This window comes from Bidens hawaiensis, unplaced genomic scaffold (assembly GCF_021521415.1).
Source record: "Bidens hawaiensis isolate Kalapana, Puna unplaced genomic scaffold, B.hawaiensis_p1.1 tig00015851_1, whole genome shotgun sequence".
Taxonomy (NCBI): domain Eukaryota; kingdom Viridiplantae; phylum Streptophyta; class Magnoliopsida; order Asterales; family Asteraceae; genus Bidens; species Bidens hawaiensis.
In genome coordinates, this window is record NW_027492415.1 from 566,237 (window position 1) to 587,401 (window position 21,165).

The 21,165-nt window shown below is 36.5% G+C and overlaps 1 long non-coding RNA gene and 1 pseudogene across 2 annotated transcripts; one reads left to right on the forward strand and one right to left on the reverse strand.

Annotated features, from left to right (window-relative positions):
- The first annotated feature begins 9,184 nt into the window (after positions 1-9,184).
- Positions 9,185-16,143, forward strand: LOC143549840 (putative inactive receptor kinase At4g23740; annotated as a pseudogene). The gene is made up of 6 exons (XR_013138210.1): positions 9,185-10,601; positions 12,052-12,639; positions 14,260-14,264; positions 14,371-14,973; positions 15,015-15,354; positions 15,524-16,143. The product of XR_013138210.1 is annotated as a putative inactive receptor kinase At4g23740 (transcript).
- Positions 16,144-16,347: 204 nt separating this feature from the next.
- On the reverse strand, positions 16,348-16,702 carry LOC143549841 (uncharacterized). Its single transcript, XR_013138211.1, has 3 exons — positions 16,664-16,702; positions 16,516-16,574; positions 16,348-16,451 (listed from the first exon to the last, which is right to left on the reverse strand). It is a non-coding gene; the product is annotated as an uncharacterized LOC143549841 (long non-coding RNA).
- Positions 16,703-21,165: the final 4,463 nt, after the last annotated feature.

Genomic DNA, 21,165 nt, shown 5'->3' on the forward strand with positions numbered 1-21,165 from the left:
ACTTTACGTCAAAATTCACTTGTTACGATTCACTTGCCACCATCCATATTCAATTCAATCCTCATATCATTTTGTACTCAATGTAATCGTTCGGTTTTTTTAGTATATAACATCAATTGTTTGTACAAAAAATTAAGAAACTATAAATATAGTAACACTGTCTTGTTTTTTAATGCCTCAAAATTTGTTTTAGACCATCAAGGGCAGTATATGTGTAGGACCGATTCGGGACTCGGTTTCCCAACGATTCACGGGGCAACGTGTTAGAGTGCGGAATCCTCTAACACGGCGATTCGGTGGTGATCAACGGGCACGTAGGTACGATTCCTAAAGGGGTTTGACGCCTAGGATTGGAGGAAACGACCAAGAACACGAAGAACGCTTGAGAGAGTTTCTGGAGGCTGCTGGTTCTGTGATTTACGTGAGTGTGTGTTCTGAGTCGATCGAATGTGTTCTTTATTCGATCGAATGTGTCCTGAATCAATCGAATGTCTGACTGATTCACTGTTCTGGTCTTCTGAAGCTTATCCGATCGAATATGATCTTGTTCGAGCGAATGAGGTGACAGGTCGATCGAATGAGTGTCCGGTTCGATCGAAAGGGTTCTGGCAGTCGAATAAGAAAGAGATTGAATGGGTGGATCGAATATGAAACTTGTTCGATCGACTGGATGCAGGTTCGATCGAAAGGATGAATTTGATTCGATCGAATGGACTTGGCGCAAATCACGGCGGGAAAAACTAATTCGGTCAAAATTCAAACTGGTTCGATCGAATAGAAGGTTTATTCGATCGAATGAGTTCCAAAAAAACGACTTGTTCGATCGGGATTTTCGGAATTTCCAAACTTAGAAGATTTGACCAGATTTTCGGTTTTAAAATCACTAACACGAATCCTAATTGATTTAGAAGCAAAATATGACTCTTTTAAGTGTTTTAACACTTAAACAAACAAGCAAACACATAAATATGGATCAAACATTTAAAAAACGAAGAACACATTGAATGTTCTTGATAAAACCCGAAATTTTAAGAACAAAAATTTGATGATTTAGACGTGTAAACCGAACACAAATGATTAGAATTGATTGAAAATCAATAAACCAACACTTTTAACATCAAATTTTAAGATCAAAAACCAAAATATATGACTTTTTATGAGTTTTTGATAAGAACACTAAGAACACCAAGAACAAAAACACTTGTTTTCGAAAATTTTTCAAGCAAAATATATGTTTTTGACAAGAAAAACACGAATATCACCACGAATCTTTCGTGAATCAAGAACCTTAAGCTCTGATACCAATTGTTGGACCAGTCGGGACCGAGACGATCCGAGCCGGTTCGAGACGGAAGGTTTGATAACCAAAGACGGATAGAAACAAACACGAAACAAACGATTTCATTGATAAAAAAACGAAAGATTACATGCTTGTTAAACACTGAAATCACGATCTATGGCAGGGGGAGGTCGAGCATGGCCTCCCCCCTCATCCGGACAGCACCTGGGCGCCGGGCACGCAAATCCTTAACAAACCACGCCTGAAAGCTGGGTATTTATACCCACTGCTATTCGATCAGGAGATTGTTGGACCAGTCAGGACCGAGACGATCCGAGCCGGTTCGAGACGGAAGGTTTGATAACCAAAGACGGATAGAAACAAACACGAAACAAACGATTTCATTGATAAAAAAACGAAAGATTACATGCTTGTTAAACACTGAAATCACGATCTATGGCAGGGGGAGGTCGAGCATGGCCTCCCCCCTCATCCGGACAGCACCTGGGCGCCGGGCACGCAAATCCTTAACAAACCACGCCTGAAAGCTGGGTATTTATACCCACTGCTATTCGATCAGGACTCATTCGATCGAATGAGTCCTATTCGATCGAATAGCAGACTCATTCGATCGAATCAGAGACTGGTTCGATCGAATGAGTATCCATTTGAAAATGCTCTTTCGAATGGATGACTTTCGGCGTGGACCACTATCTAGGTGTACAGCATACAACATAAACAATCTAAACTATTCGCCAAGCGACGGCCACAAAACATGCACCAACATATTCCCCCTTGGACGTTGCTTGCGAATTGCTGTAAACACCTCTTGCAATCTTCAGTCAATCTCTGCTCTGGCTTGATAATCACGTGGTAGAATACCATCATTGCAGCAGATTCCCTCTTAGACTGAACTCTCAGTTAATGATGCAAAGTGTTCTCCATTGCTGACATCTTCAGACAAAACAATCTGTTTAAAAACAACCAACTATAGAAATTCCCCCTCAGACGTTGGCGTGTATCCCAATATATAGACGTGTAAGCTCATATCGTCTTCCGCTGACTTAATAATGTATTGGGCAATCTTCGATGAGGCTTGCGATCCACAGCTACTCCCCCTAAACAGATTAGTTTGTATGCAGATTCATCATCGGAGACAAAGACACATCATTAACTTCGTGATTGCGAATCACCATTTTTCAACAGAATTCCCTCCACAAAGCGGAATTCTCACATGCGAAAAATAAATATTTAACATGATTGGCCCATAAATAGTCAGATGCTCCTGACTACCCCACAATAACTCAAACTCAGATTCTCTCCACAAAGCAGAATCTTCAGAATGCGGAAAATAAATTAAACTTGGTTGGCCCATAAATAGTCAGATGCTCCTGACTACCCCACAATAACTCATCAGTAATCACTTGTCTCTGTTCTTCTGTGTTCTTATAACAATCGCCACTGTAGAAGCTCAATGAACAAGGGGTTATCCATTAAACTTGTAAACGATAATTCCTTCAGGTGATTGTGCTTTGTTCATTGCCCCAATTTGCCGCTTTAACCATTAAACATTTAAACGCTCTGACTTTGCCGGCAAATATCAGTGAAAATTTCACTGTCACCAAACTTTTTCTGGATAGTAATCAACTTGTATAGGATGTCCAGAAAAATCTTATCACTGACCCGAAAATTTCCTGGAAATTTTGTCGGAAAAAATTTTATTTTTGCCAAACTTTTTCAGAAGACTTCCCGACTGATAAAAATGGCTTGGGCAAATTTTCGTGTAAGCGGGCGTTCCAGACTTTGAGCGATCGAATAGGGCTCATTCGGTCGAATGAAGCACAGATTCGATCGGATGAAGAACTGGTTCGATCAGCTATTTGAATTTGACACTTTGAGCGGGAAAACCAGTTCGATCGAATACAATCTGATTCGATCGAATGAAGTCAATCGAATGGGCGGGAAAACTGGCGTTTGAATTTGACACTTTTGAGCGGGAAGACCTACTCGATCGAATCAGCCAATCGAATAGGCCTATTCGATCGAATGGCAGATTCGACTCCTTCATCGCCAGCCCAGAAAACGCGAAGAACACGAAGAACACACCAACAGTTTAACGTCCATAACGCATAAAATCAAGAGCTCGGCTTGCTAGATCGGTTGTTAGACCCTTCTAGCGGTAACCGTGGCTCTGATACCAATTGTTGGACCAGTCGGGACCGAGACGATCCGAGCCGGTTCGAGACGGAAGGTTTGATAACCAAAGACGGATAGAAACAAACACGAAACAAACGATTTCATTGATAAAAAAACGAAAGATTACATGCTTGTTAAACACTGAAATCACGATCTATGGCAGGGGGAGGTCGAGCATGGCCTCCCCCCTCATCCGGACAGCACCTGGGCGCCGGGCACGCAAATCCTTAACAAACCACGCCTGAAAGCTGGGTATTTATACCCACTGCTATTCGATCAGGACTCATTCGATCGAATGAGTCCTATTCGATCGAATAGCAGACTCATTCGATCGAATCAGAGACTGGTTCGATCGAATGAGTATCCATTTGAAAATGCTCTTTTGAATGGATGACTTTCGGCGTGGACCACTATCTAGGTGTACAGCATACAACATAAACAATCTAAACTATTCGCCAAGCGACGGCCACAAAACATGCACCAACAATATGCAATGTCATCATCTTCCAAAGCATGAAGAAGAGTTAGGACAATTTCGTCAATTGCTTGCATTCCCGCAATATACAAATATATAAATAAGATATTTCAAAATAATATACGAAACACTATTTATTTATAACTAGTTTGAGGCCTGCGTATTACACGGGTAATTGTTAAAAATTTTAAACTTTGACCATTAAGTGAAAAATAGTAAACAAATTGATCATATATTGTTGATACAATTACAATTAAATTAAAATTATAGAAATTACATAACTAAGATTACACAAATATGTTACAAATAGGTAAAAACTTCCTTTTACACTACATTTGTGATTGTATTAGCAGATATACATTGTTTATCAAAAATCAAAATTTTTAGTCTATGTCTGCTTATAACTCTTAATAAAGTAACATATAGGTCTGCTTATAACTCTTGATATAGCTATATATAGTTGTCCGTGTGACAAAAAAGGTTCTCCAAGTACATACCAACTCTAGATAAATGATAATATATATCCATGATACTAACAAAAAAAAATTCATACACATAAAATATCAAAGATTTTAATCAAGTAATATAATGTCATTTGAGAACATCTCCTCATGTTTATAAAAAAACATGATTATCTCAAAAACCATATACATGAACTTTGATGATATAATTATCCTTAGAATCTTTACAATTTGAAATTGTCAGGAAAATGGAAAATACATACTAACATTTAAACCATGTTCAGATAATAGTGACTATTCTGAGTTAAAATAAGATTAGAAGATTTAAAGTTACATAAAATGAATGTAGTGATTCTTATTTATAATCGTAGAAAGAGGGGCTGCCACTTTTACCCGTAACATGAAACCCAACCCAAGAAAACTCATACCTGAACCCAAACTAACATTATCCGAGAAACTCGAACCCAAAAAAAAAATACTAACCTGAACCTGAACCGAAGTATTCGGGTTGGTTTTTGGGTCCGAATTTTAGGTTTCGGGTCAACCCGAAAACTTTTAGTTTAAAAATCATATATATTTTTAGGTATTAAAGGCTAAGCCTTAGCCGCTGACGTTATCAGAATTTAGTCCAAGTCGATTGTTCTCATTCCACATATCATGAATCTAATGTTTATTGTTTATTATTTTGAATATAAACCATAGTTAACACTTTAATTAACACTTCAAAATTCACTAATCGTCTCTTGTCAATCCATACGGAGAATACTTATTATATGTAGCAATGGACTTAGTTGGAATAAACCTATAATTTTAATGTCATATATTGAAATGACTTAAAAGATAAGGACCATATATGAAAATTGGTTGAAAAAAAGGTGAGGAGTGCTATGGTGTTGACAAGTGGCAAAAATGGTAGGCTTTTATTAGGATAGATAGATAGATCGTTGAAAGTAGGGCTGCCACTTTTACCCGTAACATGAAACCCAACCCAAGAAAACCCGTACCTGAACCCAAACTAACATGACCCAAGAAACTCGAACCCAAGAAAATACTAACCCGAACCTGAACCGAAGTATCCAGGTTGGTTCTTGGGTCCGAATTCTAGGTTTCGGGTCCACCCGAAAACCTTTAGTTTTAAAATCATATGTATTTTTAGGTATTAAAGGCCAAGTCTTAGCCGCTGACGTTATCAGAATTTAATCCAAGTCAATTGTTCTCATTTCACATATTATGAATCGAATGTTTATTGTTTATTATTTTGAATATAAACCATAGTAAACACTTTAATTAACACTTCAAAATTCAATAATCGTCTCTTGTCAATCCATACGCAGAATACTTATTATATGTAGTAATGGATTTAGTTGGAATAAACCTATAATTTTAATATCATATATTGAAATGACTTAAAAGATAAGGACCATATATAAAAATTGGTTGAAAAAAGGTGAGGAGTGCTATGATATTACAATTAAAAGAGACTTTGGGCATCAGCTGTTATACATTATGCATCATATATTGTGCCCTGCAGTTCAAATGTACCAGTCTCCATTCTGTATGTACAAACCTATTAAGCAGTTGACTAACCATGTCACTTCAAAAGCGACATATCAGAGAGAAAAAGAAAAATATGGACGTGCCATTGTGTCTCCCGATTTGATACAATTAAAGTTCACAGAAAAAAAAGATGTACCACTACCACATCTTCATCTTCTCTCTTCTCCGATTTGATATGATCTGATCGGCGTTAACGATCTCTAAGTTGTTATCGACATTGCCTTCGTGTGGAGCATCTAGCTATTGGTTCATCCTTTGGCCGATCGTCGGTCACTACCTACTGTTGCCAGGTTCGATTTCAGAACCCTAGGCGGCGGTGGTGGTGTGGTGTTGCAGTGATCTGCTGGGGGTCACCGCTCACAGTTTGTTCTCGGATTACCTGTGTGTGTGGTGATCGTTGGCGGTCACGATTGTGCATGTTCGATTACTTAAATAACCACAACAGTAGAGAAACAGAGAGAACTGAACCATTCGACAATATATGTGGTGCCGCTACTTCATTGCTCAATCTAAAGAGTTATCATTTACTTTAATTGAGGTAACTATCTTGGATTCAACAGTTAGATGTACAACCATCATTCTATAGTTTGAATTTGAATTAGTAGAAGAAGGCTCAGTAGATTTCAGTTTAATATTATTATAATTTTAAAAGCCTTTGTGTTTTACCGATATCTTATTTTCGACTTTAATATAATATAATATAATATAATATAATAAATTAGTAACGCAAAACTAGACAACTTAATTTAGGTGTTATATCACTGTTCTCTTACGGTATTCATAATATTTTAATAATGTAAGAGTATCTTATACAGAGTACTGAACGCAACACCAACTGCTTCATGAACCTCAACCATGCTATAATAGAAATTAAATAACACAAAACAGATAATAAAAACCAAACAAATGTTATAATTAACAACAGAATTATAAAAGTCAAAATGTACCTATCACAAAGAGTTGTACAGATTAGAGAAAAAAAAAAGGTTCCATAAAACTGCTTTATCATGGAATCGAACTCGTGACCTACAACTTAGAAAATCAACAACTTGCTAACTATACCAGCGCTTCAATTGTGAATAGGTGGTTCCTTCCTAATTTATAAGGTGGTTCCTCTAGTATCTTCTATATCCATACACTATCATTTCGAAACTTGGTTAGTTACGGAGAACCACCCATTTCTTAGTTTGATCCGCCATGATGTCACAGCTATGTGGAACCTTATCATTTCTTCCATGGTGATATCCGTCTTAACAATAACTTCACAATGTTTAATATTTAGCCACTTTTATATATGTTTTGATGCAATCTTAATATATATATATATATATAATTCTAGCTTCACCTGTTGGTTATATGTAATAGTTTGTACTCTTGCATCACTAACGATTGTTTTAACACAGCGTATCTTATAAATTTGTTACATGTTACAATCAAAATTACAAGCGATTTCCTATGTAAGACGCTAGCTATGAGTATGATGACTAGCAAATTTCTTCTAAAATTTGCATACGCAAGTTAGCAAACTAAATTCATTCATTCACATTATAAGTTGTAGGGTCAAATGATATGTGTGTACAGTGTTAGAAGCATGAAATTGTAAATTGGCAATGACGTAGAACATTTTATAAACATAATGTCTTTGTCTAATGACGGATTGCTATATGGCAAAGTTGGAGACCCATCATTATAAATGTTGGCTCGTTTTTTGTTTTTTTATTTTAATTTGCTCGTATCCGTCAAACATTGGAGACCCCATTTTACTATTAATTTATTAACGGTTGCTATAGCTTACATTAAAATACTTTGGGTAAAACCGAGCCAACATTTATAAATGATTTAAAAGAGAAGTAGTGCAATAATTTAAACCTGCAAAGCCACCATTTATATACATGATTTAAAAGGGAAGTAGTGCAATAATTTAAACCTACATAGTAAAATATAACCTTTAATTTAACATTATGTTTAGAAAATCCTTGTATGGTATATTGGCATGTTTATAAAATATTATACTTTCAGGTTTTTTTTAACTTTTTTAACAGTTTTTGGAACTATCCAAAATACCTAAATAAAATGTCAATTGTTCATACTGATTTTGATGCTTCAGACCAGACTCACTCAGAAACACCATCAAAAAAGAAATCACCACTATAGAAAAACCAACTTTAGTAAGATTTTAAACATGAAACATTAAAAATCCCAAAGTCTCACTTTAGGTCTTAGTTAAGAAATTCAGAACAATGTCTATATTTTACACATAATAAACAAATTAATGTGGTCATCTTTCAACATAAAGCATGTAATAACTAAAGAAATCCCTAACTATATATATTCCACAAAATTTCATAGGAAAGGACACAAAACAAAACAAATCTACATAAATCCAAAAGTAAAATGCTATTCTAGTAACATAAATAAATAAATAAATATGGTATATACTTTAATGATACACCGAAAAGTAAATTAGTACTATTTTAGTAAAAGAAACAAAAAATCTTGAGTCACCTTTTATGTGATAAATGAAGGTTATAATGCATTTAATACAAGGCAAAACCACTTTGATTAAATAGGGGTGAATTGAATTGAATCCTTGTTTTGGTTCGCACTCCATCTCCATGTGCTGCAGCATCCCGCCATCTCTGCAACACAAACAATTCTTTATTCTTCTTCTCTAAGTAACCTCTCTCTCTTTCAGTTTCACACACACTCTGTTACATACATTGTTGGTTCTTCAATTGAAGGCTTTGATGAACATAATAATAATAATAACAATACAGTGTTAACCGACTTCAAATCTCTTGGTCATTTGGTGAGATCATAACTTATTATTATTCTTTTCCTTTTGCAATTTCATGCCAAATTTGCCTTTCATTTCATCGCATCAAGTAGCCAGGATTTCCGTTTACCTTATTGTTATTATTATTATTATTATTATTATTATTAACACACTAACATTCATTGTGTGTGTTTCATTCTGCAATTCAACCTAGGTCTAACTAGATTTATTATGCTTAACGGAAATGCATTTTTGGACTCACATGTCGCTGAACTTGAGGGAGGGACCGATATTGACAACTCGGTTATAGCTACTTATGTTTCCTAATTTCAATATTAGTATAATTGGTAATGTCAATATCCTGTCTAGCAAGTTAGGGTTAGTCTATGTAAACTAAGTTATGGTTAAGACATTATTATATAACACACATTGAGAATTATTCAGTATTCCTTTCGTGTGTGTTATCGTTTTGGTGAGTTATATCAATTTGTTCTTGAATTTTAACTTTATGCTAATAGTGTTATAAAAAACATCATTCTATCATACATTGATCCTGTGGTGTTATGTTTATTTACTTATTAATTTTGCTAAATTCATGTAGATGTGGAAGGTTTTGTAGAATTTGGGAGAAAATTGAGATGATGAACATGAAGAATACGTCGATTTTCACTATACTGGTCTTGTTTGGGGCTGTTGTCTCTCTGGTTACAACTGAACCTACAGAAGATGAGAAACTTTTGCTCGATTTCATCCGCAAGATTCCACATTCTCGCGCGATCAACTGGGATATGAATACTTCAGCTTGTACTAACTGGACAGGTGTAACGTGTGACCATAACCGTTTGTCAATCATTGCTCTTCGTTTGCCTGCTTTAAGCCTTGACGGCCCTATACCTTCAAACACCCTTAGCCGATTATCGAATCTACAGATATTAAGTTTGAGATCCAACAATTTATCAGGCCCTTTTCCTTCTGATTTCACCAATCTAACAAACTTAACCGCTTTACATCTCCAATGTAATAGCTTCTTCGGTCCATTGCCTTTGAACTTATCTGTTTGGAACAATCTAGCCGCTCTTAATCTTTCGAATAACGGTTTTAACGGGAGCATATCACCGTCCATCTCAAATTTGACTCACTTAATCGCTTTGAGCCTTGCAAACAATTCACTTTCTGGTGAAATACCGGATTTTAATACTGCGAGTTTGCAGGTTCTTGATTTGTCTAATAATAATCTTACGGGAGGCGTGCCTCGATCTCTAGTGAGGTTTCCTATCTCTGCTTTTTTGGGAAATGTTCTTGATACTTCGAATTTGTCACTTCCCTCTGTTTCTCCTATTCGAGCAGCATCAAAGGAGCCAAAACTCAGTAAAACTGGATTTGGCATTGTGATCGGTGGTTGTGTGTTTTTATTGGGATTGATGGCATTGCTAATGGTGATTTGGCACTTGAAGAAGGAAGGTAAGAAAAAGGATTTGCAGACAGGCAATAAGGAAAAGAAAGTCAATGGTGGTCAAAGTGGGAATGTTAATGGGGATGGAAGGCTTGTTTTCTTTGAGGGAAGTGATCTTGCATTTGATTTGGAGGATCTGTTTAGGGCTTCTGCAGAGGTGCTTGATAAGGGTACTTTTGGTACAACTTATAAAGCAGCATTGGAGGATTCACACGCGGTTGCGGTGAAGAGGTTACAGGGTGTGGTTAATGTGGCTAGACGCGAGTTTGAGCAGCAAATGGAGATTGTTGGGAGGACGATACACGAGAATGTGGTTCCGTTAAGGGCGTATTATTACTCCAAAGATGAAAAGTTGTTGGTGTGTGATTACTTTAGTCAAGGAAGTGTTGCTTCATTGTTGCATGGTATGTTGTTCTTGTAGTCACGACTATCATTAATTAGTTATATAATAATTAGGCCAAAGAGAATTTTATGCCAAAGAGCATTTATTAGTTATATAATAATTTAAGAAATAGGCCATCACATACTCTCCAGACACGCATTTCATATGGGTATGGTCATCCGGGCCACACAATAGGCCGAAAAGTATACAAGCCAGTCGTACGCCCGTATGATAGGCTGGAAAAGGCCCACTGGCCGTTTGAAGGTTAAAACATATGTGGCCCGTATGATGTTTTTGACCGGTAAAGAAATAAATGATGTGACACTGACAAAGCCATACGGGTCGTATGACCTCTTTCGCCCTGTAATACGACCCATTTGACGTCATACCGCCTGGATGATATGGTGAAAAAGGTCATACAGCTCGTATGATGTAACAGGTGAGCTGGTATACTCTTTTGGGGTGGTTTATCAATGGCAGGACCTAGGGATGTAAACAAGCCGAGCCCGAGTTCGACTAGGCTTGAGATGAGCTTGTTTTGACTTACGAGATCTCAATGAGTTCGGCTTGTTTCAAGCACTTTTTCTAAAGTTGGAGCTTGGCTCGTGAATTATTTTTCTAATCCCGAGCTTAGCTCCTTATTTATTACTTAATTGATATCATAGTTGTCAATAGCGGTGATAGCGGGCGCTATAGCGCGCTACGTAGCGATGCGGCTATAGGCCGCTATATACTAAATAACGGTCATTTTGCGTGATTATAGCGGTATATAGGGTTTTTTTATTTTTTAATAAAAAAAATTGTTGAAACCTATTTTTTAGGCTTGTTTATCGACCAAGTCACCAAACCGCTGCACCTTCCACAAGTTCCACCGTAAAAGCTTATTATGTGAATATAAACCCTAATTATTTGCTTAAAATTTTTCTACTCCCTTATTGCTATATTTGAAATAGCGGTCGCTATCTACCGCTATTCGCTACTGAGGATATAGGTGACCTGTCACTATTTACCGCTATTGACAACTATGATTGATATGCATTTTTACTATTTTCTAGTGTTTTTTTATTTTAAATTATAATTTTAATAAAACATAATGTATATTATCTATTTATTTTAATCATAATTTTGTATTTAATTAATATTATTATTTAAATAAATATTATTACATTGTATATAAATTAATAAGAGGTTCATTTATGCTTGTGAGCCAGCTCAGGCTCGATATGTAACGTTCGGGCCCCGGATTGCTTATTAAAACGGGCTTATTTTAAGGCTCGAGCTCGTTTAAGTGCGGCTCGATTCGAGATTTTAATGACCCGATCTCGATTAGCTCACAAACCGGTTTAGCTTGTTAAGGCCCCAGCAGGATCCCATCTTTTTAAGCCTAGCTAAGCTGACATGACCCGTTTCAAGCTGAGCCTGTTGCCCACTACCCTTTTTGAATTGATGAGTTGTTACTTGTTATTTTGCAGCAAATAGAGGAGCAAATAGGAGCCCGTTAGATTGGGATAGCCGGTTGAGGATAGCCATAGGAGCCGCAAGAGGCATAGCTCATATCCACACACAAGCTAATGGAAAGCTAGTCCACGGAAACATCAAAGCATCCAACACATTTCTAAACCACCAACAGTATGGTTGTGTTGGTGATGTAGGCCTGGCGGCAGTGATGGTGTCACCGCTAACAAGGAGTGGCGGATACAATGCACCAGAAATAGCCGACACTAAAAAGGTCTACCAAGCATCAGATGTGTACTCGTTCGGGGTTCTACTTCTTGAGCTACTAACCGGGAAGTCACCGACTCATGCTACATGCGGCAATGAGATTGTCCACTTGGTTAGATGGGTTAGCTCGGTGGTTCAAGAGGAGTGGACTGCTGAGGTTTTTGATAGTGAGCTTTTGAGGTACCCGAATATTGAAGAGGAGATGGTGGAAATGTTGCAGATAGCAATGCAATGTGTGGGTAAGTCTCCCGAGCAGAGGCCTAAGATGGTTGAGGTGGTGTAATCGGTTGAGAATATCCGGACCGCTGAACACAGGCTCTAGTGACATATATCTTGTGGTAGCAAAATTAGAAAGAATCAGTTACTGTTACGCTAATGTTTTTAGTTAATAAGAAATATAGGGGCTGTTTTCCAAGTGTTGTTTTCTCTTTTGACTGGTTTGCTGTTTGACTTTTATATACTATTTGACTTGTTCACTATTTTTCTTATTTGACTGAATGTTCTGCCTCAGCTCAGCTATATAAGAATTGTAATAGTATAAAGATGAATATTGTCATATATGATTGTAATGAATTCATTTTCAAACAATTGAAATTGAAAGAGATAATAAAGATGTGAAACTTATATTTTTTTTTTATATTACAAGTGGCTGATGATAATAATTGTATGCAACTACAACAAGATTAAAGTAAACAAAAAGAGGCAAAACAACAAATGTGCATCACAGAACTTTTTGGGCAGTCTTTGCTTGTTTACAATTCTTGTTTTGGTTCCACCTGAAATACGAGTCTAAAGTACAAGCCTATAGTGTTAAAAGAAATAGTAATTCCTGTTAGAGGTGACGATTTTAATAACGAGTCAAACATGTCAAATACGCGACTCAAAATCAAACACATTACACATGTCAAAAGTCACCGAAATTGTATTTTTAAAACATGTAAACATCAAAAAGTCACCGAATATTAGAGGTGAGTTTTAATACCGAGTCAACCAGGTCAAAACTTGTTTTTAAGCACACTTAACAACATACTTAACGAATTAACCATCTTAAAGATAACATTTGAGAAAATAACAAACAAGTGTTTGCGGGTCTACCTAATCCAAAATGGTGTCCCTACAAAAAGAGTCATCGTAATGACCCGTAACTGATTTGACCCGGTACCCAAATTGCCAATTTCGTCCTCTCTAAAGAATATACATGAAAATTAGAGAAAAAAAATGTAGAATAAAAGTTTCACATCGGTTTGCCAATTTTGTTTAAATCTATATAATAAGATTATAAAAGTCACTAAAAAGTATTAAAAACCTTTAGCTAACAAACATAAACAAACATTAACGCACACAAACGGACGTAAATGAACACATTATTGAACACTTACAAACACATTTAATCGAACATGTCATGTTCACTCACTTATTAAGCGAACTTCCCGTCAAACCGTTCACGAACATACACTCAGTCCGTTTAGAGCCCTACTTCTGACTGTTTGATATCTCAGTTTGAGTCCAATTCGAGAGTGCATAAATAAAAGCAATCAAAACCCTAATTCGGCAAAAATCCTACGTATAACAAACTGAGATAATATAACATGTTCTTTATTACTTAATGAAGAGATCTAATTCAACTGATTTAAAAATCTAGATTGTTGATAAGCGACTAATTACTTTTTAGGTTATTCTTTTTTATTTTGGTAATTTTGGACTCCAAATCATGGACTAATATTGACAAGTATGCCATAGTTAATTATGTTTTTATATTACAATGTTTCCTAATTGGATTGTAATTAAAAAAGGTAATGTCTAGTCTATATAAACCAAATTAGATTCAATCAAGTTGTCATAATATTGAGAGTTATTCAATAATGGTTTCGTGCATGCTTTCGTTTTGGTGAGTTGTATTAATTCGTTCTTGAATATTTTAGCATAATAACGTTCAGTTGTATATTTGAGTTTTTCAGTTGAAGTTAGTTTATGTTCATGAAAGTGAAAATTTAACTAGGTTAATGTTATGTTCAACGGATATGGATATTATGTTAACTTTATGTTTATTTACTTATTATTTCATGTAGATTTTGGGAGATATTGGAGGTGATGAACATGAAGAATTTGCCGATTTTCACTATACTGGTCTTGTTTGGGGTTGTTTTATCTCTGGTTACAACTGAACCTACAGAAGATAAGAAAGTTTTGCTCGATTTCATCCGCAAGATTCCACATTCTCGCGCGATCAACTGGGATATGAATACTTCAGCTTGTACTAACTGGACAGGTGTAACATGTGACCATAACCGTTCGTCAATCATTGCTCTTCGTTTGCCTGCTTTAAGCCTTGATGGCCCTATACCTCCAAACACTCTTAGCCGATTATCGAATCTCAAAATACTAAGTTTGAGGTCCAACAGTTTATCAGGCCCTTTTCCTTGTGATTTCACCAGTCTTTCAAACTTGACCGCTTTACATCTCCAATATAATAACTTCTGGGGGCCATTACCTTTGAACTTGTCTGTTTGGAACAATCTAGCGGTTCTTAATCTGTCGAATAATGGTTTTAATGGGAGCATACCGCCTTCCATCTCAAATTTGACTCACTTAACCGCTTTGAGTCTTGCAAACAACTTATTTTCTGGTGAGATACCGGATTTTAATATTGCGAGTTTGCAAGTTCTTGACTTGTCTAATAATAATCTCACGGGAAACGTGCCTCAATCCTTAGGGAGTTTAATGGGAATGGGAATGGAAGACTTGTTTTCTTTGAGGGAAGTGATCTTGCATTTGATTTGGATGATTTGCTTGGAGCTTCTGCAGATGTGCTTGATAAGGGTACTTTTTGTACAACTTATAAAGCAGCATTGAGGATTCACATGCGGTTGCGGTGAAGAGGTTACAGGGTGTGGTAAATGTGGCTAGACGCGAGTTTGAGCAACAAATGGAGATAGTTGGGAGGACGATACACGAGAACGTGGTTCCGTTAAGGGCGTATTATTACTCCAAAGATGAAAAGTTGTTGGTGTATGATTACCTCAGTCAAGGAAGTGCTGCTTCATTATTGCATGGTATGCTGTTCGTTTTGGTATCACACTCATTAGTTGTAAAATAATAAAATAATAATTTAAGAATTAGGCCAAGGAGAATTTTGGCCAATCTAACCTGACATGACCCATGTCAAGCTCAACCTGTTACCCAACTACCCTATTCGAATTGACGGTTTGTTTTTATTTGCAGCTAATAGAGGAGCGGATAGGAGCCCCTTAGATTGGGATAGCCGGTTGAGGATAGCCATAGGAGCAGCAAGAGGCATAGCTCATATCCACACACAAGCTGATGGAAAGCTAGTCCACGGAAACATCAAAGCATCCAACACATTTCTAAACCACCAACAGTACGGTTGTGTTGGTGATGTAGGTCTGGCAGCAGTGATGGTGTCACCACCAACAAGGATTGGGGGGATACAACGCACCAGAAATAGCCAGCACTAAAAAAGTCTACCAAGCATCAGATGTGTACTCGTTTGGTGTTCTACTTCTTGAGCTTCTAACTGGGAAGTCACCAACTCATGCTACAAGTGGTAATGAGATTGTCGACTTGGTTAGTTGGGTTAGCTTAGTGGTTCGAGAGGAATGGACTACTGAGGTTTTTGATGTTGAGCTTTTGAGGTACCCGGATATAGAAGAGGAGATAGTGGAAATGTTGCATATAGCAATGCAATGTGCGGGAAAGTCGCCTGAGCAGAGGCCTAAAATGGCAGAGGTGGTCAAATTGATTGAGGACATTTAGATAGTCGAACAAAGGCTCTAACGACATATATCCTGTGGCAGCAAAGTTAGAAAGAATCAGTTAGTGTAACACTAAGTTTTTAGTTAAAATCTAGGGTCTGTCTGACTTTGACTACAAATGATTTAAAAGGTGAATAGTGTCATAAATGATTGTAATGAATTCATTTTCAAACAATCCCCCTAAGATAATTGCATTCATAAGATTAAAGTCTAAATGCAATTATAGGAAATAATAAAAATGTGAAACTTAGATTTTTATAAAACAAGATGTATGCGAATTTAAGTAAACATAAAGAGGCAAAAACAACAACAAATAAATGTGCATCACAGAGATTTGGGCAGTCTTTACTTGTTTACAATTCTTGTTTTCGTTCCACCTGAAATATGAGTAAAAGGTATAAGCACATATTTTTAATAAGAGTGTCACATAGGCTTGTTTACCTTCAACTTGCTCAAAATGAATTTCTTTTACTACATCAGAGGCAGCATGGTACTCAAAACTGCAAAAGCATCAACAGTTGAATATGCAAACATTAGTTACACAGCCGGCCGTATATGAATAAAAAAAAAACCTAAAGGCTTAGACCACCTGTTAGATAAGTTAACCTCCAATTCATAGTTGGAAGTAACAGTTACAATCTGAGTCTTCCTAGTACTAGCCAGCAAAAGATCATATTCGGTGGGAACAATAACCGCAAGAAAACTATCAGTTAAGTGAGTCAAAGAAAGCTTCTCTATTGCAGCAAGAGGAATGCGCCTTTTAAGTGCGTATGTCATAATATAAATGGCAAAATGGGTAATGAGCAGAATTTGCTTTTTCATCTTTCCAGAAGCTGTAAACTTGAAAACTTTGTCCGCAAAGAGGACTCCCCTGTCACCTGCAGAGGCAAACAGAGTTTATTAGGATTATTCTACTCATTAACAGGATAAAAGCAATCAGAACCCTACTACTACTAGTTTCAATTGGAAATGAATTACCTTGCCTGTGGAGAAGTTTGTTAAGGTAGGGTTTGGAGCGAACATCAAGATAATCGCCTTTGAATGTCACCGATTCCGATTCCGATTCCAGATCTACTGCAGACATGCTCCGATTCCAGATCTACTGCAGACATGCTCGCTCGCCTATTCCACCCCCACGGAAAGAGGGGGTGTTTGGGATTTTTTATTTTAAAGTTACAATGTTACTGAGAAAGTTAGGTCTTGTAAGTTTATAATACCTTATACCTTAAATGAGGTATAAGGAGGTCAAATAAGGAATCCCAAACACCTCAGAGACTCAAACTTTAACACACCATAACACTTTTAGTTTGTGGTTGCTATTTGTTATTTATGAATTGATCCAAACATATGTGCATCTAGTCTCGAGTGCTTTATTTTCTATTTTGTGTTATAACAGTTAAAAAAGTTTCCAGACTCTTTAAGATAAGCAATACGTTTGTCTTTTCGGCTCTAAGACAAATAACATGTCTATCTTTTCAAAGTAAAATAAATTTGTTTAACAATTAAACGTATTCACGTTTGTCAATGATTTATAACTCTTCTAAGTCAAACAACTAGTTTGTCCCATAAGAGTAAATTTTTTAATAAAAGTTTACGCATCCACCTCTCGGTGTTTTTTCGGTGATTTCGAAGACCTTTTTTTTATTTCTGATGTTGGACCGTAAGGGAATTACGTTGCTTAGTGATTTTGACAGTACCTCAACCTATGGTACGTCGGGTATCGGAAGTTAATCGTACAATACTTCTGCTTAGGTTCCGGAACTTGTCTACAACTTCCGATCAGGCGTCGGGAAGTCATTCGGGAATATGGCACGCACTTTAAGAACTCGTCTCGGGATTCATCGGCTTGGGATGACACAAACTTCGAGGCTCAGGGATTGTCGGGTTGTTGTAGGGTTAGAGAACACTTTATAAAACAAGGGAATGTATACCAAGGTTATATAAAGTGTGTGGGATTTGAGTTTGGAATGATTTGAAAACATATACGTAGTCCCCTTTTAATAGCCAAAATCCGGAACCACCGTATTTCATCATGATTTGACATGTGTCGTCACATGTCGTTTGCATGGGCTAAGTTATTGCCATGTGTCGAATTCCATTGATGAGTTATCACCACATGTCTCGATAAAATTCATTGCTTTTTGGTTAAGCTAAAAATATTAAATAACTAATTCTTATGGATGAAGAATACTTAAGGAGTAAAAATTCTTCCATAATATGATATACATATATATTATTTATTCATCTAAAATATTTAGATGATAAAACTTAATCTCTCGTTAAAATATTTCATAACTTTGAATGATTTTTTTTCTTCTAAACGATCATTTAAAATAAACTGAAATCACGTATCGTATTTTTAAACCAACTTTCTTTGTTGGGTATTTACACCTCGGTCCTCAACCATTTATAAGTGGGTATTTTGGTACGAAAACTTGGCGGGTGTTATACTCTGGAACCATCTGAACCAGGAAAAACGTTATTTATGAATCAATTTAAGCATCGGGCCAGTCGAGTACGGCCTGGGCTATCCAGCGATAACGTGCTCTCCCAAGATGGGCTTCATCCATCAATAGCATTACATGGGAGACCTAAAGGTCAAAAGGTTTTGCTTACTAACATGGCTTCATTAATTTGGAGTGCTTATAAGGTACTTATTGTTCCCAGTTTAAGAATCCCAATGTTGTTTGGGAATCGGTTTATTGTTTGGTTTATGTTCATATTCTGGATAAGGATGATAAAGGATTGGATTTTAGTCAAACGGAGAGGAGTTTTAGGTATGGGGTTAACAATGTTGGTTATTGTTTGGGAGCAACTGAGTTTCAAAACGTATGATGTCAATATGTCGTGTGTGTGGTGGTGGTGGTTGGTTTAGGTGTGATGGTGGGTTGCTGAGAGAGAGAGAGAGAGAGAGAGAGAGAGGAAGAGATTTTACTAATTTTATTTTCAGTTTTATGTTATTTTAATTTTTAATTATGGAGTGGAAGTATGGGACCAACAAGCTTTAAAAAATGCCACGTAAGCATGCTGCATGACTACAAACATGTTACATTAGCAAAACTTGCGGGGTTAGAGTCTGCTAAGTTTGGGAGTGCAAAAAAAAATAAGAATAAAATAAAAATAAGGTGAAAGTTGGAAGTGACGATAAACAACTTGTTACTTAGAAGTGTTCCACGCCAACCAGTGAAAGTTGGGAGTATATAAATCCAATAATCGTATTTCAAACATAAAGTATGTTTTCTAACCACTGAAAATTTGTATAATGAAAAATGTCATTTGATCATTAATAAACATTATATCTTTATAAGTGTACCATTGGATCTTTAATAAATTTGTTTATTTGACTAAATTGATAACCAACAGTGGTGTATTCAAGTTGGAATTAAGTCCAGATACAGGATTACAACGTTCAAAATGAGACAAAAGGAGTGAAATCAATCAAGCAAGAAGCTAGCCGTGGAACACGCTATTTCCGCTCGCGGCGGGCTAATGTTAGTGCTCCACGATGCGTGGCGTGCTTGTTGTTTGGCTGAGCTCAGTTTCTCTAACGTATCATGGAGGAAAGAGAGTTCTCCCTCGTGACGTGTGGCATAATCCTGGATCAGAAGTTTGGTTGACGGCTTTGGTCCTTGGACTTGGATTTAGATGCAATAAAGGTACAAACTACATGGAATGAACTTGAGATGGAATTCTTAACATCATAAATAAGTGTACCATTGGATCTTTAATAAATTTGTTCTTTTGACTAAATTGATAACAAACATTGGTGTATTTAAGATGGAATTAAGTCTAGATACAGGATTACAACGTTCAAAATGAGACAAAATGAGTGAAATCAGTCGAGCAAGAAGCTAGCCGCAGAACAAGCTATTTCAGCTTGAACGACAGTTGTGTCGCGCCTTGCGGCAGGCTAAGGTTAGTGCCCCGCGATGCATGGCGTGCTTGTTGTTTGGCTGAGCTAAGTTTCTCTCACGTATCATGGAGGAAAGAGAGTTCTCCATCGTGACGTGCGACATACTCCTGGATTAGAAGTTTAGTTGGTAGCTTTGGTCCTTGGACTTGGATTTAGATGCAATAAAGGTACAAACTACATGGAATGAACTTGAGATGTTATTTTTAACAACATCATAAATAATAAAACACCATTATAAATGTGAACAACTTAAATACTTAGTAAATTCACCATTTTTATTAATTACTGAAGATCTGAATTAGATCAAAATTTTAAATGGGTCAGGTTTCGGATTTGAAAATTTACGAATGTCACAAGATTCACAACTTTTGAAAATTTCCTTCCAAAATTAATTAAAAAAATCAAGAAAAAGAAACAAACTATGACATGGAGTTGTTTTAGTAAAAAAAATGTTAAAAAAATATTTTATAATAAAATAACACAGATCTTTGAATGACCCGATAAATGCTACAAATGTGAAATATGACAAGGAAACTTATGTATAGGATGTACCAGTGGCGTATCCACCATTCCTTTATCATATTGCATTTGTTCTATTTTCCAAATCACTTTCGGCCCTGCATTATGACACACAACCGAACTTGCTATGATTTCCATGCGGGGAATGTAAGAGGAAAAAATAGTTGTTCGCACAGGTATGACTGGTATGTTTATTAGTAACCATGCTGGTAGACCTGTTCATAGCTATTCACTTAGTCAGTTTCGAAAAGACATTTGTATACGGCTTCCCAAATGAAAGGCGTTGAGAGTTTGCGTTATACCTGATAAGGAAGTAAGCTCATGAGTTTTAACAATATGTGCGATGAACGAATGCGTGTATGAGGTTTTGAAATATTTGATCCTTAAGAGGGGAAATGATTAGGTAGCACAACATCATGTTAGTGTCATCGTAAATGACGATGGTGAGAATTAATCGACAAACAAAGTTAGAGCGGGTATTAATCGGATGCTTTCAAGGGTTGAGAAAATGACTTTAAAATGCATAGATGAAAAAGGAAAATGCATTGTTTAAAATCTCATTTTGGTTAGTGAAATTTTTTTGCAAAAAAATAAAAAATCATTAAGTTTTTATTTTATATGAAAAGTTCTTAGCTACTGCTAAAGCTTGCGGAAATTCA